The sequence below is a fragment of the Perognathus longimembris genome, chromosome 20 (assembly GCF_023159225.1).
Source record: "Perognathus longimembris pacificus isolate PPM17 chromosome 20, ASM2315922v1, whole genome shotgun sequence".
In the NCBI taxonomy this organism is placed as follows: domain Eukaryota; kingdom Metazoa; phylum Chordata; class Mammalia; order Rodentia; family Heteromyidae; genus Perognathus; species Perognathus longimembris.
Genome location: NC_063180.1, coordinates 22,262,684 through 22,289,426, shown reverse-complemented (window position 1 = coordinate 22,289,426; position 26,743 = coordinate 22,262,684). Strand labels below are relative to the sequence as shown.

At 44.2% G+C, this 26,743-nt stretch overlaps 1 pseudogene; it reads left to right on the top strand.

Moving 5' to 3' along the window:
- The first annotated feature begins 1,507 nt into the window (after positions 1-1,507).
- LOC125368087 lies at positions 1,508-23,337 on the top strand (annotated as a pseudogene).
- The last annotated feature ends 3,406 nt before the right edge of the window (positions 23,338-26,743 follow it).

The window sequence follows — 26,743 nt, the reverse complement described above, 5'->3', positions numbered from 1 at the left end:
TTCTAGATCATTCCTTGCTCTGAGCTCCTGTGTCAATGGCAGGTACATGGCAATGATTTTTGGGTGATATGAGTGGATTGAACATAGAGCCTTGAGCCATAAGTCCTGTCTCTCTCTTTTATTTTTGTGACGTCAACACCTATTGTCAAAATTAAGTACTTGTAAATTTTGATAAAAATTAATGGAACTTGGTTTCCAGCTAAATGGCCAATGTGAAGCAAGACAAAAATGAAAACCCATCTTCCTTTTGGGCCAGACAAAACCAGGCTCTTCTTTGGTTCACTAAACTGGACCCTGAGTCCGTCAATGGCCATAGATGTACAGCCTGTCTAAGGCCAACTGGGCTAGGCCCTAGGTGGCTTGAGTGGGCCCACTGGACCATGGGCTGTCCATCGTCACCTCACAGACAGCAGCCATCTGGCAAGGCCTCACCACCTTCCTTCTGTCTTCGGAAACTGACTCCAGAAGACCGAAGAGGCCCTGGACAGCCAACCGCAACCACTCACATCACCACACAAGGGTCCGGGGTAACCACCATGTTTGCAGGCAGGACTAGTTCATTTCTGGTGGATACAGGTGCAATGTATTCTGTGCTTATGGAGTTTTGGGTCTCTATGTACCCAGCTGAGCACTCCATAGTCAAGGAGGAAGATAAATCTTACAGGCTCCCACATCTTCCCCTCCCCCCCATTATTTATCTTTTTACTAGTCAGGATTATCAGATGGTACATGGTGGAACAGCAACTCAGGGAAAAACCCATATTGATTATTTTGCCCATTTTCAGCAGGAAGGAGCTTCGGAAGAAAAGACCATCACCCTTGTGCCTGGGCCTGGTACACAACAAAGGAGGGAATGTTAGTATGTCCTTCTCCATTATGACTTAACAACCTTCCACTTAGGTCCTCAGCCCTTGCCCTGAAATCAGGTGACCAGACCAGACCTGAGTGCAGTTGTCACTTCCACCACCGTACCCCACCTCCTCCAGCCACAGCGGTGGAATGCCTCCCACTCAGACCCAACTGCAATGGTGGCAGTCAGTAAAGCCCAGCCTAGCTACATGCTATAAAGATACTTGCTTTTCACAAAGACAAGCCTTATACCCAGCTAGGAAGGCGCATCCTTGTCAGCTTGCTGACAATCCAGTTTGCTGTATGTGACTTGGTGCTTGTGTGGTCTTCGGGGCTGGAGCTTTCGGTGAGGACAGGTTAAATGATTTCACAGTTGCCCAATATAAATACCTTTGTGACCATCACACCAGGGTGTTCCCCCTCCCCCCATATCCTCAAATTAGTTTCACAGTGAAATGAAAAGAGTTAAAAATTACCTTCACCACCCAGGATGACGCCCCAGACTGCCCCCCTTCCAGTGGGAGTGGCAGAGGCCTGAGGCCAAGCACCAGGCACACAGGTGCTCTGCCAAGACTCAGGAGTATGTGTGGGTACTAGGACTGTCCTTTCTGCTCCTGGGTTAAACTTTGAATTCGCTAAAGCAGCTCTGGAGATAGTCATGCTGAAGGAGGTGGAGGATGGCATCATGGCAACCTTCCCCAAGTCAGGTGAACAGAGGAGGCTAAGGCTGTGTGGGGAAGGTCAGGCCTGTGGCCACACTCCCTCCGGCCTTCTGTGGGAGGAACATGTACTGACTCATTATTGAAGGCCTGTGGCCCAAGGGGAGAGCCCCAGCCTTGAGCACAAGCCTTCAGGCACAATGCCCAGGACCCAAGGTCTAGCCCCTACACTACACCAAAAAGAAAATAAATATTTTTGAAGAAAGGATGACTTTGAGACGACATGGAAAAGAGGCCTGATTCCAATCAGAGAAACAGCATTGGCCATAGTAGGGAACTGGAAACCTTCTGGTAAACACAAGGAACTTATAGACCAGGCCCCAAATCCCATGAATTGTGTGTGACGAGCACTGGGAGTATGGAGCATCATGTGGGCATGGGTGTCCATGTGTATGTGTGTGTCCGTATGTGCATATGTGTGTGTACGCCCACTCATGTGTGCTGCTAAGACCCCCACCCCGTGAAGACTTCTCGCCCTATGCCTTTCCCTTCTGGGTGATCAACTGGGAGTGCAGGGAGGTGGCGAGGAGGAAGTGGTGCTCACTGACCTCGAATACAATGAGGACCTGGTGTGGAAGTACTGCCCAGGGCTGGGGCAGGGTGGGGTCTGCCTAGAACCATCAATAAATGAATGAACACACACACACACACACACACACACACACACACACACACACACGATTAATGGCTTTGTGTGACCAAAGATTATACACTAGACAAAGTTGGTATTGGTAATGTTCATCTGATGTGTATTTTCCCATCATGGTCTTTATGCAATTCAGATAGAAATGAGTGACCTTCACTGACCTTCACCTTTCCTTCTGTCTCCCAGAACCAGCTGGCTGATTGAGATTCTGTGTCTCATTCTCAGCAAGGGGGATCCGGAGTGGTTCCGCTCTGAGCCCATCTGGTTTGATCGCCGTGGATTGGGATGAATATGGACCCAAAATAATAAAAGACAGGAAGGAGGGCCCCCGCCTGCTCTCCTCCGACCTCCACATCCAACTCTGCTTCTCATGTCCAAGGCCAAGGTCAGGGCTCAATGCTCAATAATTGTTCAATCAATGCTTTTTTATTTTATTTTATTTTATTTTTGGTGCCATCCTAGGACTGGAATTCAGGGCCTAGGCACTTTCCCTGGGCTTGTTAGTGAAAGGATTGTGCTCTACCACATTGAGCCACTGGCTCAACTTCTACACTTTGGTGGTTCATTGGAGGCAAGAGTCTCCCACAGTTACTTGCCCAAGGTGGTTTTGAATTACAGTCCTCAGATTTCATCCTGTAGATGCGCTAGGTTAACAGGTCTGAGCTACCGACTCAATCGATGATTTTTCATCTTGAATCCTCATCATATAGTCCTGGAGATGAGGCCAAGCTGCCTTTGCCTTCAGCATTTCACCATGGCCCTGAGGTTCTCACTCATTAGCTGAGAGTCCTCAGATCCGAGATGTGGACGAGTACAGATGAGCCCTCACAGATGAATTGGATGCCAGAGTGTTTTAAAACCACCATTTAAGCTTAACCAGCACTTATAAATATACTTTATACAAAACTGCTTGCATGTCCATTCTTTGAACTTTACTCCATCAAAAGTGAATAAGTTAGTCAGGTGCCATGGCTCACGCCTCTCACCCTTTCTACTTACTCAGAAGGCTGAGACTCAAGGATCATAGTTCAAAGTCACCCAGCCAGAAACTCCATGAGACTCTTATTTCCAAAAGCCAAAGTAGAGTTGTGGCTCAAGTGGTAGAGTGTCATCTTGAGGACATAGGTTCAGGAACAGCTCCTAGACCCTGAATTCACCCACACTACCAGCACACCTACACACACACACATACACAAACACACACATACACACAGATAGATATATATAGAGAGAGATAGAGAGAGAGAGACATTACAGAAATATGTGTGGTTCAGAAATTACCTGTGGGACAGTGTATTACGTGGTGTATTGATCTTCCTCTTGATTATTGCCAAATTTTCACATGATAATTGTCCAAATGTTTTCTTTTATTTTTAGTCATGGGTCTAGAATTCAGAACCTGTGTGTTCATCCTGCCCTTTTCTGCTCAAGACTAGCTATCTACCATTTGGAGCCACAGCTCCACTTCCCATTTCCTGGTGGTTAATTGGTGATAAGAGTCAGATTTCAGCCTGCTAAGTAGCTGGGATGACAGGCATGAGCCCCCGGGGCCCAGCTATTAGAGCCTTACTGTAGATTGCCACCCTCTGCACTCTAGTTGTGGTGCCACTACCCATAAAATGATATCCAGGTGCTCAGTGCTTGGACTAAATCCTTCCAGTCCTCTTTCCTTTCCCCCTTCAGGAGGCTGTGATCTAAAGATGTAGCTAGGTTCAAAGCCAGCCCAAGCATGAAAATCTGTGACTCTTATCTCCAATTAACCACCATAAAGCAGGAAGTGGAGCTGTTGGTCAGGTGGTAGAACACCAACCTGGGGCAGAAAAGCTCAGGTTTAGTGCCCAGGGGGTGAGTTCAAGCCCCAGGACTGTCACAACCAAACAAAATTAAATTTGTATTCTACTAAGACATTGAGCAGATTGTTGATCCTTTGATAGTTATCACATTTTGGAGACCTTGGCTGAGGAGAGATCAAGACTTCACATGTGGGAACGAGGCAATGTTCTGTTTTGTTTTTTCTCCTCTCTCCTTTCAAGGTGATCTATGTTATCAGACTCTGAAGGATGTCCTTGTGTCTGACTATTATTTCTTGGGTGAATCATAGTTTATGAAGAAGCCACAGTTACTGTAGCAGCATTATGAATTGTTCATCCAAGGCAGAGGTGTATGTGTATCACTCCTGGGGCTTGAACTCTGGGCCTGGGTGCTGTCTCTGAGCAGTTCAGCTCAAGGTTAGTGTACCTTGAGCCACAGCACCACTTTTGGTTTTCTGGTGGTTAATTGGAGATAAGAGTCTCACAATCTTTCCTGCCTAGGCTGCCTATGATCTTTGACCCTCAGTGCTCAGCCTCCTAAGTAGCTAGGGTTAAAAGTATGAGCAGGTGGTGCCTTGCTGTTCCTGAGCTTTTTGTTCAAAGCTAGATCTCTACCACTTCATCCACTGCTCGCCTTCCAGCTTTGTGGTGGTTAATTGGAGATAAGAGTCTCACAGAATCCATGCTCAGACTGGCATTGAGCCACAATACTCATATCTCAGCCTTCAGAGTAGCTAGAATGACAGGTGTGAGACAAGTTGCCAGGCTCAATCAATGCCTTTTATTTTTAATTCTCAAAATTATAGTCCTGGCTATCAGGCCGAGCTACATTCGCCTTCTGTAGTTTACTGTGGCCTTGGTGTTCATGCTCATTAGCTGAGAGTCCTGAGACGCAAGATGTGGACCTGTACAGATGAGCCCTCGCAGATGAACCGCATGCCAGAGTCTTCAAAACCACCATTAAACTCATCCACAACTTACAAAGTACGTCTTATACAGAACGACTTGCCTGGATGTTCTTTGACCTTTACTCCATCAAATGTAAATTAATAAACCAGGCACCATGGTCCTTAAGACATTTATGTCCGATGAGCCAGCAGAAAAAGGAAAGAAGGGGAGCTGTGGTTCCAGTGATACAGTTGCCAGGCCGGACTAGAAAAAGTAAGGGGGAGCAATGCGTTGACATAGCACTGGTGCCAAAAGTGAGTGAATGAACAAATAAATGAAAAGAAAGGTAAGTTCTAGCTGGGGATATGGCCTAGTGGCAAGAGCGCTTGCCTCGTATACATGAGGCCCTGGGTTCAATTCCCCAGCACCACATATACAGAAAATGGCCAGAAGTGGCGCTGTGACTCAAGTGGCAGAGTGCTAGCCTTGAGCAAAAAGAAGCCAGGGACAGTGCTCAGGCCCTGAGTCCAAGGCCCAGGACTGGCCAAAAAACAAACAAACAAACAAGAAAGGTAAGTTCTAGAATAATACCCCAAATGAAGAGTCAGACTCTGGTGTCCAAATGCCAAGCAATCTTGCGGTGACTGCCATCTCAAGGGCAATTCAAGGTCACTGTGTCTTTCATCTAGGAGTGCTGGCTTTGAAATCAGGTGTAGTGAATACACTGCTATGCATATCCTGTGGTTAACAATGAGCAGAGGAGTTTGTTTCCCTGGAGAGAGGTCCCAGCTTGTGCCCAGCAGGCACTTCTGGGTGCAACCCCAGCTTAGCTTCAATGCTTCCTGGCTTTAGATGTGAGCACTTTGTCCTGAGCCTCTGTCACTAAAGGCCATGTCCCTGTGGTTCCTCCACAGTGTCAACCATGCATGTGACGATACCTGACTGTGTTTTTCCATTCGCCTATTGAGGCTTTCTACAGAAAGGCACAGAAACCTCATGCCAGTCCATTAAATATTCCACAGATGTCACGTATTCCTTCACAGGAACTGTTAAATGCACTTAAAAATGAGTGTCCTGCCAGTGCCAGTGGCTTGTGCCTGTAATCACAGCTACTCAGGAGGAGATCTGAGGATCATGGTTCAAAGCCATCCCAGGCAGGAAAGTCTGTGAGACTCTTATCTCCAATGAACCCTAGAAAACCAGATTTGGCACTGTGGCTCAAACTAGTAGAGGGCTAACCTTGAGCTACCCAAGCTGAATACAAGCCCCAGGGTTGTCATAAACAAACAATAAATTAGTGTTTTTAATATGGCTTTGAGAAGATTGATTAATCTTTTGATATTCATTCTATCATGTAGAACTTGGCTGGGGAGAGATCCAGAACTCGTGTATGGGAAAGATAGTAATGATTTTTTAAAATTTTCTCCTTTCACCCTTCAAGGTGATCTAAATCATCAGGAATCTGAAGGGTGTCTTTGTGTCCAGACATTATTTCTGGGCGAATCTGCAGTATCCTGGCCACCCAGGACTCACACCCATGACAAGAAAGTTGCCAGCATGCAGTCAGTCGGGCCAGGAGTCTTTATTTAGCTTTGCACAGAGTCTGCTCTCCACCATCGGGACGGTAAAGAACAGCAATGAGCCACCACAGGGCAGGGTTTTTAAAGGTAGAAGCTATGCATTCTACAGAAACGCTCCCTGCCCCCAGGAGCCTGAGGAGATGTGAAGATCCAGGACACAGAGGATCAGGGCTGAGATCCTGGAGTGAAGACAGACCCTGGGGCAAACAGGAAGTCAGAAGAAAAATGCACTGAGAAAGCATGCAATGATTTTAGGGTGATAGTGAATTCAGCATCCTGTGCTCTATGCCATTTTTGTGATCTCTATACCTGTTCCCCAAATTAAGTATTTGTGAATTTCAAATATAAATTAATCCCACTCTCAAGCCAACTTCCTTGTATTTTCTCTTGTAATTCTTGTTGTTGTTTTTTTTTTTTTGGCCAGTCCTGGGCCTTGGACTCAGGGCCTGAGCACTGTCCCTGGCTTCTTCCCGCTCAAGGCTAGCACTCTGCCACTTGAGCCACAGCGCCGCTTCTGGCCGTTTTCTGTATATGTGGTGCTGGGGAATCGAACCTAGGGCCTCGTGTATCCGAGGCAGGCACTCTTGCCACTAGGCTATATCCCCAGCCCTCTCTTGTAATTCTTAATCCCTGCCATGAACTGAAAATCAGATGAGCAGAGAATACCTTAGAATGATTTCACACTTGCCCATTTCCAATGGACCATCACATTAGGTTTTTATTTTAACCAAAAAATTTGTTTCACACTGAAATGTAGAAAGTTGATGATTGCCTTCACCATCCACAATGTAAAACTCAGACTCGGCCACCAACTGCCCCCTGACAGTGACAGTGATCTGGGACCAAGAGCCAGACATGCAGGGCTCTGCCATGGCAGAGGACTATTGTGATATGCAGGTATTACTTTCCCTGCCAAGTTTTGCAAAACTGAAATAATCAAAGCAGCCCATCAGCAGTTTGTGGTGAAGGACAAGGATGTCATCACGGTGACCTACCCCAGACCAGGTGAGCAGACAGGGGCACGGCTGTGGGGGAAAGGCCAGGCTGTGGCCCCACTCCCTCCAGTCTCCCTGTGTAGATTGTTCCGTTGCTCATGTCTTTCTTTCCCTTCAGAGAAGAGGATCTTCCCAGCCCTTTCCACATGGATTCTATGTGCATTGTGCGGTGAAGGCATTGGAGAAACACAGAAGCATTAGGCCTAAGGCAGGATTGGGTATTTGATTGCCTGTGGGGAAAGGGGTGAGTGACAGATGGTGAGGAGCTCATAGAAGAATCACATCCAGGTTTTTTGTTTTGTAATTGACTTTATTATTTTAGAGGTGATTTACATCAGGGTGTCATTTACATACCTCAGGTAATAAGTGCATTTCCTTTCATGTCGTGTCTTCTGTTCCCTGCTTCCCTCACCTTCCCTCCATCTCATGCCCACCCACAAGTTGCCTACTCCCTGTAATCAATGCCCACTGCCCTCCACTGCTGCACTTTTTCATCCTCTATCCTCTGATTCTGTGCCTTTCCTACCCTACAACTCATGTGCATATGAATATACCTTGTATAAAGTTAAGAAAACAGAGTTACCAGAAAAAAACCCAAATAAAAAAGTCCTTAGTTTACATATCTATGAAGTTCATTTCAGTATATGTATTATTTTACATAAATATGAAGAGGTGCTTGGGTATTGCACCTTTGTGATTCTCTCCTGAGGCTATCCTCTTTTGGTCTCACTGATTGTTGGTATCTACAATTCTATGCAATTTGTCATATCCTAGTGCCATTTAGATCTTATTTCCACATGTCATAAGAACATGTTCTGTTTTTCTCTCTAATCATGGCTTACCTGACTTCACATGATTTGTTCTAGTTCTATCCATTTCCCTGGGATTGGCATATTAGTGAGGTTACATCATGTTGTTGTTTTTTAAATATAATTCAGATAGAAATGAGTGACCTTCACCTTTCCTTCTGTCTCCAACTGGATGATTGAGATTCTGTGTCTCATTCTAAACAAGGGGGATCTGGAGTGGATCCACTCTGTGCCCATCTGGGAAAGATCCCCCTCAGTTGAGTCTGAACTAGGATCCAAAATAACAAGAGACATGAAGGAGGGCCCCCGCCTGCTCTCCTCCCACCTCCCCATCCAACTCTTCCCCAAGTCTTTCCTCACTTCCAAGGCCAAGTTATGGGAGATCTGAAGGTTGTAGTTCAAAGCAAGCCAGGCAAGAAAGGCCATAATGTTCTTATCTCCTAGCAACCACTAAAGGACTGGAAGTTGAGTGTAGCTCAAAGTGGCAGAGCCCTTGCCTTCAACAAAACAAAACCAGGGATAGTGCCCACACCTGGAGTTCAATCCCAATGACTGACAAAAATATAATAAAATGAAACCAAAGGTGAAGAAATAAGTCAGATAACAGTGGCTCACACCTGTCACCCTAGTTACTTAAGAGGCTGAGGTCTAAAGAACATAGTTCAAAGGCAACCTGGGCAGAATAGTCTGAGAGACTCCACTGAACAAATATCACACTGGAAGTGGAGCTGGGAATCAAGGGGTACAGCAATATCTTTGAGTAAAAAAAGATCATGGATGGTCCCAGGCTGTGAGTTCAAGCCCTGGGATTAGCACACACACACACACACACACACACACACACACACACACAATTAGTGTTGTAAGTAAGACATTGAGCAGATTGTTGATCTCTCCATATACTTCCCATCGTGTAGGACTTGGCTGAAGAGAAATCAAGGCCTCACATATGGGAAAAATGATAGTGATTTTTGTTTTTGCTGCTTTGTCCCTTTAAGGTGATCTACGTCATCAGGAATCCAATGGATGTCCTTGTGTCTAGACATTATTTCACTTGCCAATCAAAGTTCATGAAGAATCCAGAGTCACTGCAGCAGTTTTATGAATGGTTCATCTAAGACAATGGAGAGTGGGTTGTGAAGTGAGATGTATGGGAACACTGTGTGTGTGTGTGTATGTGTGTGTATGTGTCTGTGCATGTGTGTATGTATGCTAGTCCTGGGGTTTGAACACTGGGCCTTGACAATTTCCCTTTTCACTCAAGGTTTTGGCTCTACCACATTAGCCACACCACTGCTTCCATCTTTTGAGGAATTAGATATAAGAGTGTCATGGTACTTCTCTTTCTCAGGTGACTTTGAATCATGACGCCCACATTCCAGCCTCCTGAGTAGCCTGAATGGCAGAAATGAGCCACTGATGCTCAGATTATATATATATATCTTAAACATGTGTATATGAAATATATGTGACATATGAAACATATCATATATAATACCACATATATAAACTATATATAGTATATATGCTATATATAATATACGATATAACATGTTACACGGTATATTTAATACATATAAGTATATACAAATATGTAATATATAAATATATCTTTTATATAACAAGCAGTATATAATATATGATAGAGTATATCTAATATATAGGATATAATATATCAAATTTATCATATATCATATGCATTTCATATTCATGATATATAATTTGCACATAAATATCAATTCAAATATATATGAAATATATTACATATAAACATAGGAAATATATATAATTCACACGTATATACATATATCTGTATATTGCCGGTACAGGGGCTTGATTACAGGGCCTAGGCACTATCTCTGAGCTTCTTTTGCTCAAGGTGAGCCATGTAACACTGGAGCCACAAATACTTATGGCATTTTTCTACTTCACTGGAGATAAGAGTCTCATGGAATTTCTTGCTTGGGCTGGCCTTGAACCCAGATCCTCAGATCTCAGCCTCCTAAGGATCTAGGAATACAAGTCCGAACCATTGTCACTTGGCTTAAATGTGATAATTTAACCTGTGAATGTGCACAACAGTTTTGTCACTTAGGCCTGAAGTGCCCCAGCCTGCGGGGTTGTGTCAACCAGAGCCAGAGGTGGAATTGACCTGAATGAGAGACAAACCTTACACAAGGAGGGAGACCAAGACAGGGTTCTGATCAAGGTCCCAAATTTTATTTTTGCAGGGCAGCTTATATAGTAATCAGCAAAGGGTAACTCACGTAGACAGGGTCATTAGGTTGCTAGGTTACAGAACCGTGGGATGCTCTTTCTCAGGACAGGGACTGGGTAAGTTCACAAGGTTGTTAATTAATGCTAGACAAGGTGTTAGGATTAACAGGCAAGGTTGTAAAAGCATCAAACATTCTTATCAGCTAAGTCTTATAGTGTCTTATTGTTAGAGCATGACAACCTGGTGCCAGATTTCCTTATCAGTTAAGTTTTATAGTTTCTTTAAGTTACATTCTGACAGCTATTTTGGCTCCCGGCACTGAAGGAAGCTGATGGGGACAAGGGGAAATGGGTGGAGAATGTGGTCCACAGTTGGACATCCAGGAGTGGATTATTTATTCCTTGTCACCTCACCCTGCAGTGGGATATGGGTCTTGGTTTGCACACGTCCGGGGCTGGATGTCTATGCGAGAGAGGAGAACATGATGGTGCTCAGTTACGAGGCCCTCAAGAAGGTAACCATCCATTTTCCACTTACCCCACTGCACCAATGCCTCCTAACCCTGACTAACATCCGTCCTCATAGACTTCACTCCATCTGTCATATTTCACAATCCTAGACATTCAGGAAGGTGAGATCTGAACATCCAAGTTCAAATCCAGCCGGGGCAGGAAAGCCCATAAGACTCTTCTCTCTAATTGACCTCCAAAGAGCCAGAGTGGAACTCTAGGGGAAGAGTGCTAGACTTGAGCACAATGGCTTAGAGAAAGTACCCAACACAACTGACACACTCACTCATACCCACACAGACATACAAAGACTTTAAAGCCTTGTTCAGAAATCACCTGTACGACACTGTGGTACCTGTTGTATTGATCAACCTTTTAATACTGCCAAATTATCACTTGAAAATTGTCCAAAAACCTTTCTCAAGGTCTGGTAATCCTCCAGGCTCTGTACTCTGGTTGTGGTTCCATTATCCAAAAAATGGAATCTAGGTGCTCAGTGCTTGGACTAAATCCTAACGGCCCTCTTGCCTTTCCCCCTCCATCCCTTCCTCCCTCCCTGAACCCAGCTCAGTCTCTGTCACACCAGTCTGTCATTGCTCTTGGCTGCCTGTTCCTTCTTGTGCTGCCTCCACTGCTCCCTCCTTCTGAGAGCCACACTGTATTCTCCTTCTGCTGCTTTTCCTTCTTGCAGGACACGGGGAGCACTGTGGAGAAGATCTGCCAGTTCCTTGGGAAGAAGCTGGAGCCTGAAGAGCTGGACATGGTCCTGGAGAACAGCTTCTTCCAGGCCATGAAGGAAAACAAGATGTCCAATTACAGCATGATGAATAGGAATTACATTCCTGCCAGTGTCAAAATGATAAGGAGAGTATAGATTGCTGTGGTTTCAAGATTTGTCAGAGAGCCAGAAGGGAAATCTAGACAGAGCCTTACATCATGAATATGGCTTTATGATTTTTCTTCCTGTCAGTTGTTGAGCTTGAAATTGGGGTCTGGGCACTCACCCTGAGCTTTTTCTGTCCTGGTTAGCACTCTACCACTTGAGTCACAGCCTCACATTAGCTTCTGGTGGATCATTGGTGATAAGAGTCTCATGGACCTTCCTTTCTGGGGTAGCTTTGAACCTTGATCTTCAGATTTCAGCCGCTTGAGTAGTTATATTCATTTGTTTGCCATTTTTGTTTTTATTTTACCCTATTCAACTTTACTTCTTTCTGCTATCTGGTTTCTTCATTGCCTCTTCTAATGTACACCCTGGAACCAGAACCCTGGTATTCTGCCTTCAGTTTGATAACCTCTTGTCAATGGATTTCCTCAGAGTTTTAGGGATGAACAGCCACCAAATTCATCATTGAATTCACTGAAATTCTGGTAAAGATCTTTGCTGCCCTGGCATTTGTTGCTCCTACCTCAAACCCTGTCACTTGGGAATTTGTGATCTGAAGATGAAGGTTTAAAACCAGCCTATGCAGGAAAAGTCTATGAGACTATTATATCTCTAATATTTACCAGTAAAACACCAGAAGTGGAGTTGTAACTCAAGTGGCAGAGCACCAGTCCAGGTCAACTCTTTGCACACACACACACATGCATGCACAAGCACACATGTGCACACAAACACTTCTAGATCATTCCTCCCGCTGAGCTCCAGTGTCCATGGCAGGTGCATGGCTTGGCCAGCACAGGGAGACAGCTCCCTGAGCCTTCCTGCCCTGGCTGATCTCTTTACTTCTCCATGACCTCCAGGCATGGTGGGCAACTGGAAGAACCACCTCACCCTAGCCCAGGCTGAAGCCTTCGACAAAATATTCCAGGAGAAGATGGCAGGATTTCCTCCGGAGCTGCTTCCATGTGACTAAGGTACAGACTTACCTCTATGTCTGTGGGGACAAAGACTGGTGCCCCCTGAGGTGAGGGCATATCTGTCACTTGATTCTGATGGTTAGAATGTTCATGGGGGTACATTTGATCCCTTGCCTGATAAGAATCTCTTCCATTTATAGCACCCCAGATATTAACAAATTTTACAAATCCAGGAGTCAGTGCTCATGCTTAACATGGTAGCTACTCAGAATGCTGAGATCCAAGGATCCATGTTCACAGCCAAGAAAGACAGAAGAGTCAGTGAGTCTCTTATCTCCAAAGAATCATCACAACAGCTGGAAGTAGAATTGTGGCTCATGTAATAGACTGCCAGCTTTGAGCCAACAAAGCTAAGTACTGCACCTATTTCCTGAGTGTAAGTCCTAGAACATACACACACACACACACACACACACACACACACACACACACTATCCCAGTGATGACTGATGTCACAGGAAGTGCTTGGTGTTTCTCCACCAGGCCCAGGTCAGCACAAAGTAAGGAAGCCTGAGAAAGTCTTTCTGCCCCCAGGAACCTGAGGAGACATGGAGTTTCATAACATGGAAGACCGTGGCTGGAGCGGAGAGAAATCCTACAAGAAACATGGGAAATCAAAAGTAAAATCTATCAAGGGCTCTTGGCACTGATTTTTGGGTGATTATGGTGGGTTGAACCTAAGGCTTTGCGGCACAAGTCTCGCCTCTCTCCTTGCTACTTTTGTGATATTAACAGCTATTGTCAAAATTAAGTATTTGTAAATTTTTAAAAAATTAATAAATTTGTTCTCCAGCTTATTTTCTCTTGTAGTGCTGGTTCCGTGCCATGAACTGAAAATCAGATCACTCTGAGCACAGATCACACCCTTTCAATGATTTCACATTTCCCTAACAACAACAACAAAAACCCTGATGACACTCACATTGTGTGTGTGTGTGTGTGTGTCTGTGTGTTTTTTTGTTTTGTTTTGTTTTGTTTTTGTCAGTCCTGCGCTTGAACTCGGGACCTGACCATTGTTCCTGGCTTCTTTTTGCTCAAGGCTAGCACTCTACCACTTGAGCCACAGCGCCACTTCTGCCTTTTCTATATATGTGGTGCTGAGGATTTGAGCCCAGGGCTTCATGTATCATGCATGCGTGTGTGAGTGTGTGTGTGTGTTTTAAGCACTGAATTACGTTCACAATGAAGTGAGAAACTTTAACGACTGGTTTCCACACCCAGGATGAAGAGTCACACTCTGGCACACCCTCCACAGGGTCATTGCTTGAGACCAAGAGCCAGGACACAGGGCTCGGCCCTGGTGTGGCACTCTCTACCAGAGGCGTGAGGACACGCTTTTCACACTTGTGTGATTACAGCTGGTGAGGAACACAGCTGGATCTCATATTTTTGCCCCTTTAGTGGTAAATACTTTTCAAACAAGCAGCACACTTGATAACTTACTCCTTAACATGAGGTTTACATTAGTTACACTAGTAGTCAAAAAGTAAACCAACAGGGTTTCTTTCTAAAATTCTTAACGTTATTACTTTTTAAAGCTTTCAAAAGTTTTAATTCATCTGTAGGGCCAGTTTTAGATATATCCATTACATGACCCATTTTCCCATTAGGTTTTCAATATCCTTCTGTAAGGAAAATGAGACAGAACAAGGAAGGGCCACCTCACCAATCCCACAGAATGACCATATATACCCTTGCGATTCATTAGGGCTGGATGAACTGCCTTTGTGCCAGCTTCCTCTCTTTCACCATGTGTGGGCCCCACTAGGGCCTGTTTTAACATGGGGGGACCTGTTGAGTTGTGCTTTTTGTCAGATCACCCCTCACCCCCCCCCAAAATAGACCAACAGGCCCAACCTAAGGTTCCCATGTCCTTTTTCCCTTAGCTTCATCAGAGATAAAATCAAAAGCAGTTCCAAACAAACAGGCATGACAGGCAATGTGTTTAATCACGATTGAAAAATATTTGCACCCTAATTTTCTTAATTTTTGCCCCAAATTTTAATGGTGGAGGGAAATAAATCCTAAATCTTTGAAAGATTTACATTTTGTTAAGTCAGATTACTCTTGATGAAAGTCTAAACAATTTTAGGCATTAGAATACCAGATTTTGTTATTGTATACTCACAGTTCTTATCTTCAACATGTTCACACATACTTAAATACATACAGTTTTGTGCACAAAGTTCTTAAAGCATGCAAAAATGAATATTGTCTATATATTTTCTGGAAATTATTGTGGGTGGACATTTTTGCCAGTTGTACCATTGCAGATGACCATGACTTAGGACAAAACTTTCCTAATAAATTAATAAATCACCCTAGCATATCACATGACCCACTCACTTTTCCAGGGATTGCTTGTTAGCCAGGCACATTAGTGGCACACCAGAGAACATTTTCAATGCCTTCTGTTGGAGGAAGGAAGGGGGTTCTCTGATGCTGACCTTTGCTCACTGAGTAGGCTGCAGCCTCAGCCAGATTGCTAGAAAAACCAAACGCCTCACCTGTGCACACTGACTACACTGCTGCCACACAGGAGGGAAAAGCAGGCTTGTTACCTGGCCCAGCGGGAGGCTGAAACCTTGGTTTCCCTAGAGATGCCCACATGAAGAATCAAGACTCAGGAGACCAGGATGCACATTTTAAACTGATACAAATTCTTACAACAACAAAATAAGACCCCTATGAAGGCAGAAAACAAAGCATGATGAGTTAGGGCTTCTCACGCTCATTGTACCAAAACCTCTTCCAGGGCCCATCTTGCCTCCCCATATGTAGCCACATCCTCCTGGGGAGCCAGCCACACTGGGGACCCCTTTCGTTTCTCTTTTCCCATGGAAGGAAATCACACACCTTACAGGAGTTTTTAAACAACTGACACTGGAAGTGGCACTGTACCTCAAGTGGTAGAGAGGTAGCCTTGAGCAAAAGAGTTCAGGGACAGCTCACAGGCCCTGAGTTCAAGCACCAGGACCAGAAAAAAAAAGTTGACAAACACACACTCAAAAAAAACAATAATAGAACATGCAGTGGCCAAACACACACACACACACACACACACACACACACACACACACACACACACAACAATAATAGAATGAACACGCAGTGGCCACCACACATTTAAACAAGAATACTCAATTCAAAAATTGTCCTGAACAAGGCTTGAGTCCATTGCAAAGGGCCAGTGCTGTCTACCACAGCCCTAGGACAGTGGATGGTCATCCTCATCCTGTGCTCCACAAAGGTGTCCACAAGAGGGAGCCCTAGACAAACTTTCCTCCACAGGTCTCCATGAACAGGTGAATTCTTATGATGGAAAACCATTTGGAGTGGGGGACTTGGGGCCTCTAGAGCAGCTGGGAGGAGAGAAGGGTCATTCCTAGGGGCCATGGAATGTTCTAGGTGGTAGCTCTCCTTTGTCTATCCTTCCTGGTTTTCAGCCGCCTGCCAAGGCAACCTGAGATCCAGGTCTTGTCTTCTGGGGATCTCACTTGGGCCTCCAAAATGTTCTCCTGAAGACCACCAGGAGAGATCACATGGACAGAGTGCAGTCTTTAGAAAGTCTTTATCAGAGGGCTGGCAACTACACCTGGGTTTGGGGACATTTGCCAGTGCCCCATCCCAACAAGCACAGTACCAAAGCTGACCTTATGAAGCAGAAAACCCACCTACTTGACTGCTCAGGGGGGTTTCTATTCATGCAGGCACAAGCTAAGCATGAAGTTACAGAAGTTAAAACAAGGCTGTAAGCAAGCATGGAACAGGGGCATCATGAACCATTTTCATGATTGTCTCCCTGATTGCTGCCTAGAGACCATAAACTATTCAATGGAAAAGAGATACATATATCATTAAATGTGGAACCATAAGGAGCTAGTTTCATGGATCAGGGTGCACTCCTTTCTTTAACACAGAATCTCAGAAGTGAAGTAGAGTCACAGAAGCAAATCCCTGATCACATAGCCATGGTGTTTTGTCTTGGTGTTTTGTCTTGAATTTGGTCTCCTCTATCAAAGGATATTGCTCAGTGATTTAAGGGCTAAACAACACCAAACCCATCACTGAATTCACTCAGATTCTGGTATAGATCTGGATGGCCAAGTGCCATGGGCTCACACCTGAAATCCCAGCTCCTCAGCAAGCTGATATCTAAAGATCAAGTACCAATCCAGCAAGGCAGGAAAAGGAAGTGAGGCTCCTAATGTCTAATTCACCAGGAAATGGGAGACAGCAACCTTGAAACTAAGAGCTCAATCCCAACATCCAGACAAACACACACACACACACACACACACACACACACACACACACACACACACACACTGGTTACACAGCACTTTTTCTGTCTGACCTCTACTGACCATGGCAGGGAAAGGACAGGGAGTTGGGGGCTGGACCCTTTGTACACGGGGCCTCATCTGATTTCAGCATTTCTCTACATCCTCCAAGTATCACTGGGAAATGGAAGGACATTTCACTCCATCCCAGAACAACACCATCAAGAAAATATTCCAGGAGAAGATGACAGTACTTCCTCCAGACCTCTATCCATGGGAGCAAGTCTAGGTGTGTCCTTTTGTCTCTGGAGAAGAGACTTGTGTCCTGGAGGTGAGGACATAAATCTGTCACTTGAGTCCATGGTTGAATTTTCACGCTGCTCTTTTGATCACTTTCCTCATACAAATCACCACGGAGGAAATTTTCCAACTGCACTATCCAGCTATTAACAATTCTTAAAGCCAGGAGCCAGTGGCTCATGCATGTCATCCTAGCTACTCAGAAGTCTGAAATCTGAGGGTCGAGGTTTGAAGCTAACCCAGACAAGAAAGTCCAGACCACTTAGGAACAATTCACCACCACCAGCAAACCTGAAGTAGTGCTCTGTTTCAAAGTGGTAGAGCCCTAGCCATTGGCAAAAAAGTTCAGGGACAGCACCCAGGGCCTGAGTTCAAACCCCAGGACTGGCGCACACACACACACACACACACACACACACACACACACACACACACACACACCATCCCACTGATGTTAGAGAAGTATTTCTTGTTTCAAACCTCTGCAAGGTCAGACCAAAGGAAGCCTGAGAAACTCTCCTTGCCCCCAGGAGGCTGAGGAGATGTGCAGATCCATGACACAGAGAACCATGGCCCAAATCCTGGGGTGAAGACAGACCCTGGGGCAAACAGGAAGTCAGAGGAAAAATGCATTGAGGACATGTGGCAATGATTTTTCTGTGGTACTAGTCGATTGCAGTGAGGCTTTGAGCCAGAAATCCATCTGGTGCTCTTTGCCATATTTGTGATCTGTACACCTATTCTCCAAATTAAGTATTTGTGAATTTCAAATATAAATTAATCCTTCTGTCAAGCCTACTTCTTTGTATTTCCTCTTGTAGTTCTTAATTCCGGCCATGAACTGAAAATCAGATGAGCCCAGAATGCCACGAAATGATTTCAGTTGGCAATACAAATGGTGATCACATTGGGTATTTATTATTATTATTATTATTATTATTATTATTTTTGGCCAGTCCTGGGCCTTGGACTCAGGGCCTGGGCACTGTCCCTGGCTTCCTTTTGCTCAAGGGTAGCACTCTGCCACTTGAGCCACAATGCCACTTCTGGCCGTTTTCTGTATATGTGGTGCTGGGTAATTGAACCCAGGGCCTCATGTATACGAGGCAAGCACTCTTGCCACTAGGCCATATCCCCAGCCCCCCACATTGGGTATTTTTTTATTCAAAAAATTTGTTTCACACTGAAGTGTAGAAAGTTAATGATTGCCTTCACCACCCAAAATGAACAACTCAGATTCAGCCATCACTTGCCCTGTGACAGTGACAGTGATCTGGGACAAAGAGCCAGACATGCAGGGCTCCGCCTTGGGAGAGGACTATCTGTGGTATGCAGGCATTCCATTCCCTGCCATGCTTTATAAAACTGAAAAAATCAAAGAAGCCGCAGAGCAGTTTGTGGTGAAGGACGAGGACATCATCACAGTGACCTACCCCAAGGTGAGCAGACAGGGGCACAGCTTTATGGGAATGGCCAGGCCTATGGCCCCAATCCCTCCACTCTTCCCTAAGGAGATTGTGTAGTCCCTCATTTCTTTATTTCCCTTCAGAGAAGAGGCTCTCCCCAGCCCTTTCCACATGGATTCTATGTACACTGTGAGGTGAAGGCATTGGAGAAACACAAACATTAGGCCTAATGCAGGATTGATTTTTTGATTGCCTGTGGGGAAAGGGGTGAGTGACAGATGGTGAATGCTGAAGAGCTCATGGAAGAATCACATCCAGTTTTTTTTGTTTTGTAATTGAATTTATTATTTTAGAGGTGATATATATCAGGTTTTCATGTATATACCTCCGATAATAAGTGCATTTCCTTTCATGTTGTGTCTTCTGTTCCCTGCTTCCCTCCCCTTCCCTCCATTTCATGTCTACCCACAAGTTGCCTACTCCCTTTAATCAATGCCCAGTGTCCTCCACCGCTGCAAATTTTCATTCTTTTTCCTCTGATTCTGTGCCCTTCCAAACACTCCCACAGATGTGCTTGTGAATATACCGCTTATAAACTAAAGAATACAGAGTTATCAGAAAATGAAAAATGAAATTTAAAAAGTCCTTGGTTTCTATCTTTTCAGTTCATGTCAGTATATGTATTATTTTACACAAATACGAAGAGGTGCTTGGCTATTGCAACTGTGATTTTCTCTGGGGGCTATCATCTTTTGGTATAGAAATCTATGTAATTTGTCATATCGCAGTGGCTTTTAGATCTAATTTCCACATGACATAAGAACATATGCTGTTTGTCACTCTCATCGTGGTTTACCTGACCTAAAATGATTTGTTCTAGTTCTATCCATTTCCCCGTGAATGACATATTGGTGAACTTTATGAGAACAAATATCACACTGGAAGTCGAGCTGGGAATCAAGTGATACACCACTAATTTGAGTGAAAAAGCTCATGGATGTTCCCAGGCCATGACTTCAAGCCCTGGAACTGGTATACACACACACACACACACACACACACACACACACACACACTCTTCATATTCTAAGTAAGACTTTGAGCCAATTGTTGATCTTTCCATCTACTTCCCATCGTGTAAGACTTGGCTGAACAGAGGCCAAGGCCTCACATGTAGGAAAAATGGTAATAATGATTTTTGTTTTTGCTGCTTTGTCCCTTTAAGGTGATCTATGTCATCAGGAATCCAAAGGATGTCCTTGTGTCTGGATAATATTTCTATCATCACTCAAAGATCATGAAGAATCCAGAGTCACTGCAGCAGTATTATGAATGGTTCACTCAAGGCAATGGTGAGTGGGTTGTGAAGTGAGCTGTATGTAAACACTGTGTGTGTGTGTCTCTTTCCCCCCTCCCCCCACCTTCTTCCCTCTCCCCTATGAGTTGTTCAGTTGGTTTACACCAAACAGTTTTGCAAGCATTGTTTTTGTTGTCATTTGCTTTTTATCCCATGTCTCTCGATTTTAGTATTCCCTTTCACTTTTCTAATTCTAATACCATTATAGACAGTTTCCAATGTACTCAGATAAGATACAGTGATAGTGCAGGCACAACCATAGGAAGGGGATACAAGAGATCATCAACAATAGCAGCTACAGTTTCACATGGCATGTTGAAAGTAATTACAACAGTGATATATCACTTGTTTCTATAACACGGAGTTCATTTCACTTAGCATCATCTTATGCATTCATAGGGACATAGCTATTAGGCTCTTGTGATCCTGTGCTGTGAATAGCCTAAACCTGTGCTAATTATTCCCTATGAGGGAGACCATAGGATCCATGTTTCTTTGGGTCTGGCTCACTTCACTTAGTATAATTTTTTCCAAGTCCTTCCATTTCCTTATGAATGGGGCAATGTCATTATTTCTCATAGAGGCATAAAATTCCATTGTGTATATGTGCCACATTTTCCTGATCCATTCATCTACTGAGGGGTATCTGGGTTGGTTCCATATTTTAGCCATGACAAATAGTGCTGCGATGAACATGGTTGTGCTGGTGGCTTTAGTGTGTTCTTGTTTGTGGTCTTTTGGTAGATGCCCAAAAGTGGGGCTGCTGGGTCATAGGGGAGCTCTATGTTTAGCCTTCTGAGGAATGTCCATACCACTTGCCAGAGTGGCTGAACCAGTTTACATTCCCACCAACCATGAAGTAGGGTTCCCTTTTAGCCACATCCCCTCTTCGAGTTTCCTTAACTCAAGGTTTTGGCTCAACCACATTAGCCACATCACCACTTCTATCTTCTTAGGGATTAACTAGAGATAAGAGTGTCATGGTACTTTTCTTTCTGAGGTGGCTCTGAATCATGATGCCCATATTGCAGCCTCCTGAACAGCCTGAATGGCGGCAATGAGACACTGATGCCCCGAGATGGCATACATATCCCAAGTACATATATGTGAAATATATTAGACATATACAATATATCATATGTGTTACACTATATATACCATATGTAGTATAGGTATACTATACATAATATTGTATGTAGTATATATAAGCATACACAAATATTTATAACTCATATATTTTGTACAAGTAATATTTTATACACTATATAGTGTATAATATATAATATATAAAATATAGGATATATTACATATCGTATCTTTTTGATATTTATATGTTATTCATATATGCTCAAATATACATGTAATATATGTTTTAAATAAACACATAAGAATAAGAAATATATATATAATTCATTTACATGTATGTATATATTTGGCTGGTACAGGGGCTTGATCACGGGGCCTAGGGTCTATCTCTGAGTGTTCGTTGCTCAAGGTGAGCCCATGAACACTTCAGCCAAAACAACACTTCTAGCATTTTTTAGTACTTTATTGGAGATTCGCGTCTCGGGGAATTTCCTGCTCGGGCTGTTGTGGAAGAAAGATCCTCAGATCTTAGGCTCCTAAAGAGCTAGGATTACAGACGTGAGCCACCAGCACCTGGCCTAACTGTGATACTTTAACCTGTGAATATGCACGTGATTTTTGTCACTTATGCCTCGAGGAAGCTGATGTGGACAAGGGCAAAGGGTGGAAAACATACACTCCATTTGGTCATTGAAGAGTGCATTATTTGTGCCTTGTGCCAACATGCAGTGTCACGTGGTTCTTGGTTTGCACACATTCTGGGCTGGATGTCTATGCGAGAGAGGGAGAATGTGCTGGTGCTCAGTTACCAGGTGCTCAAGAAGGTAACCATCCATTTTCCACATACCCCACTGCACAACTGCTCCCTAACCCTGGCTAACATCCGTTCTTATAAACCTCACTCCACCTGTCATATTTCACAATCCCAGACATTCAGGAGGCTGAGATCTGAAGACCCAGGTTCAATTCAATCCGGGACAGGAAACTCCATAAGACTCTTCTCTTCAATTGACCTCCAAAGAGCCAGAGTGGAACTCAAGTGGAAGAGTTCAAGACTTGGGCACAAAGACTCAGGGACAGCACCCTGACCCTCAGTTCAACCATATAACGGACACACTCTCCCACTCACAGACATACAAAGGTATTAAAGAAATCTGTCTTGTTCAAAAATTAGCTGTGGGTCACCATGGTACCTGTTGTATTGATGGCAGGTGCATGTCTTGGCCAGCACAAGGAGACAGCATGCTGACCCTTTCTGCCCTGGCTGATCTCTCTGTTTCTCCATGACCTCCAGGCATGGTGGGGGACTGGAAGAACCACCTCACCATAGGCCAGGCTGAAGCCTTCGACAAAATATTCCAGAAGTTGGCAGGATTTCCTCCAGAACTGCTTCCATGTGAATAGGTACAGACTTACCTCTATGTCTGTGGGGACAAAGACTGGTGCCCCCTGATGTCAGGGTATAGCTGTCACTTGATTCTGATAGTTAGAATGTTTATGGGGTACATTTGACCCCTTGCCTGATACGAATCACTATGGCACTACTCTTCCATTTATAGCATCCCAGATATTAACAAATATTACAATGCCTGGAGCCAGGGACTCATACTTAACGTCTTATCAGATCTGAGGGTACTTGTACACAGCCAAGAATGACAGGAGAGTCAGTGAGTTTTTTATCTCCAATAAATCGGCAAAACACCTGGAAGGTGACTTGTGGCTCAAGTAGTAGACTGCCAGCTTTTAACAAATAAGCTAAGTAAAACACCTATTTCCTTATATTAAGCCCCGGGAAACTCTCTCTCTCTCTCTCTCTCTCTCTCTCTCTCTCTCTCTCTCTCTCTCTCTCTCTCTCTCCATCCCATTGAAGAGTGATATCACAGGAAATATTTCGTGTTTCTCCACCATGCCCAGGTCAGGAAAAGAAAGGAAGTCTGACAAAGTCTTCCTTCCTTCAGGAACTCAGGAGACATGGAGATTCATAACATGGAAGATCATCCTGAGATCCTTGAGCAGAGTCAAATCCTGGGAGAAACAGGAAATCAGAAGAAAGATGCATTGAGGGCTCTTGGCAATGATTTTTGGGTGATATGAGTGGATTGAACATATAGTCTTGAGCCAGAAGTCCAGCCTCTCTCTCTGGTATTTTTGTGACATCAACACCTATTGTCAAAGTTAAGTACTTGTAAATTTTGAAAAAAAATGGATGGAACTTGGCCTCCAGCTTATTTCCTCTTGTAGTTCAGGTTCCTTTCCATCAACAGATAATCACATGAACACAGATAGCCTTTCAAAGGATTTCACAGTTGCCAAATAAAAAGTTCCTGTTGAAAATCACAGTCTATTGTATTTTTAATCATATTATTGCCACAAGATGATAACACTTTTTAAACAAGTAGTACACTGATAATTTATTCCTTAGCACAGGGATTGCATTAGTCACAATTATAGTCAAAAAGTAAATTCACTACTTTTTGAAACTTTTTTTTGCCAGTTCTGGTGCTTGTACTCAGGGACTGAACACAGTCCCTGGCTTCTTTTTGCTCAAGGCTTGCACTCTGCCACTTGAGCCACAGCGCCATTTCTGGCCGTTTTCTATATATGTGGTGCTTGGGAATCGAACCCAGGGCTTCATGTATACAAGGCAAGCACTCTTGCCGCTAGGCCATTTTCCCAGCCCCTATCCCCAACTTTTAACAGTGGAGGGAAATATATCACAAGCCTTTAAAATATTTACATTTTTGTACGTCACGTAAACCTTTACTATCATGAAAGAACTTCATGTATTAAAAGACCAGATTTTCTTACAGTATGCTGACAGTTTTTTTCTTCAAGATGTTTACACACACTTAGATACATACATTTTTGTCCACAAAGTTCTTAAAGCATGCAAAAATGAAAATTGTCCATATATATTGTGGAAATTACTGTGGGTGGACGTTTTTGCCAATCTTACTTTTGTAGATGACCGTGACTTAGGACAAAACTTTCCTAACAAATTAATAAATCACCTTAGCATTTCGCAAGCCCCACTCACATTTCCATGGCTTGCTTGTTAGCCAGGCACATTAGTGGAAGACCAGAGAACCTTTTCAATGCCTTCTGTTGGAGGAAGGAATGGGGTTGTCTGAAGTTGACCTTTCTCACTGAGCAGGCTGCAGCCTCAGACAGCACCTCCTCTTTCCATACATGGGCACCCCTTCCTTTCCACACATGGCTGCCTCCTCGTTCCATACGTGATCTCCTCCTTGCTGTGAGCCAGCTATACTGGTGACCCCTTTGTTTTTAATTTTCCCATGGAAGGAAATCACACACATTGAAGGGGTTTTAAAACAACTGACCCAGGAAGTGGTGCTGTAGCTGAAGTCTTAGAGCAGCAGCCTTGAGAAAAAAAAGATCAAGGCCAGGGGCCAGGCCCTGTATTCAAGCATCAGGGTCAAAAAATAAAAAGAGCAAATGTGATACCCTGAGGCAGAAATCCTGCCCCATGTCCTCTCATTGCCAAGCTCACAGAGCTTTCAAGGGAATCGTGCCCCATGTTGCAGAGACCAAAAACACCACTGCTGACTGCAGGGGGGTGGGGGGGTTGAGGAGGGTGGATATGAGGGCAGAATTTCCAGAAAAGCGAGAAACATAGGGAAAGCAAGGACAGTGCCCAGGTTTCCCCTGGAGAAAAAGATGCCTGCGGAAAGGAGAAGCCTGTGGAAAGCAAGAAAGAATGAATGTCCCCTTGGAGGCTGCAACTGCTCCTAGTTCTGGGGTAGCCAGGAGCAGGGCAGTTGCAGACTGACTAATAAAACTCATTTGTCACCTATACCTGTGCCTCAATGGAGTTTCTCGCTCCTCAGGCTACAACAAAAAGAAAAAAAAACAGCCCCCCCCAAAAAACTGGACAAACACTAACAAGAGCAATAATAGAACAAAGACCTGATAGCCACCATGTATTTAGACATAAAGACTTGTCAACAAAAAGTCCAGAAAAAGGCTTGAGTCAATTACAGAGGGCCAGTGAAGTCTACCAAGGCCTAGGACACTGGATGGATAGTCCCATCCTGTGCTCCACCATGTGCTCCACAACAGGGTGTTCCAAACTTTCCTCCAGAGGTCTCCATGAACAGGTGACTTCTTAAGATGGAAAAACCATTTGGGTCGGGAGACTTGGGGCCTCAACAGCATCAGGGAAGATAGAAGTGCCCTTCCTTAGACCATGGCTTGGAGGCACCTTTACGAACCGCCACAGTCCACACAGCTAGCACACATGTTGACCTACATCCTATAAAGCAAAATATTAATCCTGGGTCAGGAAAGTAGAGGTCAGTAGCCACATTTGAGCACTTGTTCCAAAATGATTCTGGTCCCTTGATCCTGCCGGAAGCCAAATGACTGCCATGTTATAACATATAGAAACTATAAAACTTAACTGATAAGGACATCTGGGTCTGGCTGTCATGTCATAACATAAAGAAACTATAAAACTTAACTGATAAGAACATTTGGTGCTTTTACAACCTTGCCTGTTAAGCCTAACACCCTGTCTGGCTTTGATGAACAACCTGTGAACTTTCTACCCCAGTCCCTGTCCCAGGAAAGAGCATCCCACGATTTTGTAACCTAGCAACCTAACGACCCTGTCTACGTGAGTTACCCTTTGCTGATTACTATATAAGCTGCCGTGCAAAAATAAAATTAGAGACCTTGATCAGAATCCTGTCTTGGTCTCCTTCCTTGTGTCTCGTTTGTCTCTCATTCAGGTCAATTCCCCCTCGGGCTCCTGTTGACAAAACCCCGCGGGCTGGGGCATGATCCTATAAAGTTTATGAGAGCACAGGAGAGAAAAATGGAGAAGTAAAATCCTTTTTTGGCTTGGAGTCTGGTGATGAGTCAGGATTGCCTCCAGGCTGTTCACTGTGACTCCACCCACAGGATGCAAGGATCAGTTTAACATCAGACTTAGAAGCAAGTTAAAATAGTAGTCAAAAGCAAGTAATTTTGAAACCATGATGCCAGTCTTTACATGTTTTACCAACAGACAGACAGACAGACAGTTGTGCACAAGCGTTGGGTGCGCCCAGAAAAAAACCTCTTTTTTTTTTAATTGGCCATGTGAGTTTCCTGGAATTCCAGTGGCAAAATGATATTATTTTGCCCATATTTTAGAACCACATGGTCAGTTAGAAAGCAAAATACTTTTTCAGCAAACAAAGATTTAAGCAAATAAGGCCACAGTTCCAGAGTTCAGGGTGGGGGGCAGGGTTATTGGGAGCCAGAGTCTCCAAGTCCCTGCCCAGCCTTGAGGAATTTGGCATGCCCATCACCTGGAGGATGGGTGGGCTCCACCTCCAACCAATTCTATTGTCCACCATGTGCTCAATGCTAGAGAAAACTTGGGATTTAGCCAAACAAGCAGAATTTAACTGAATCTCC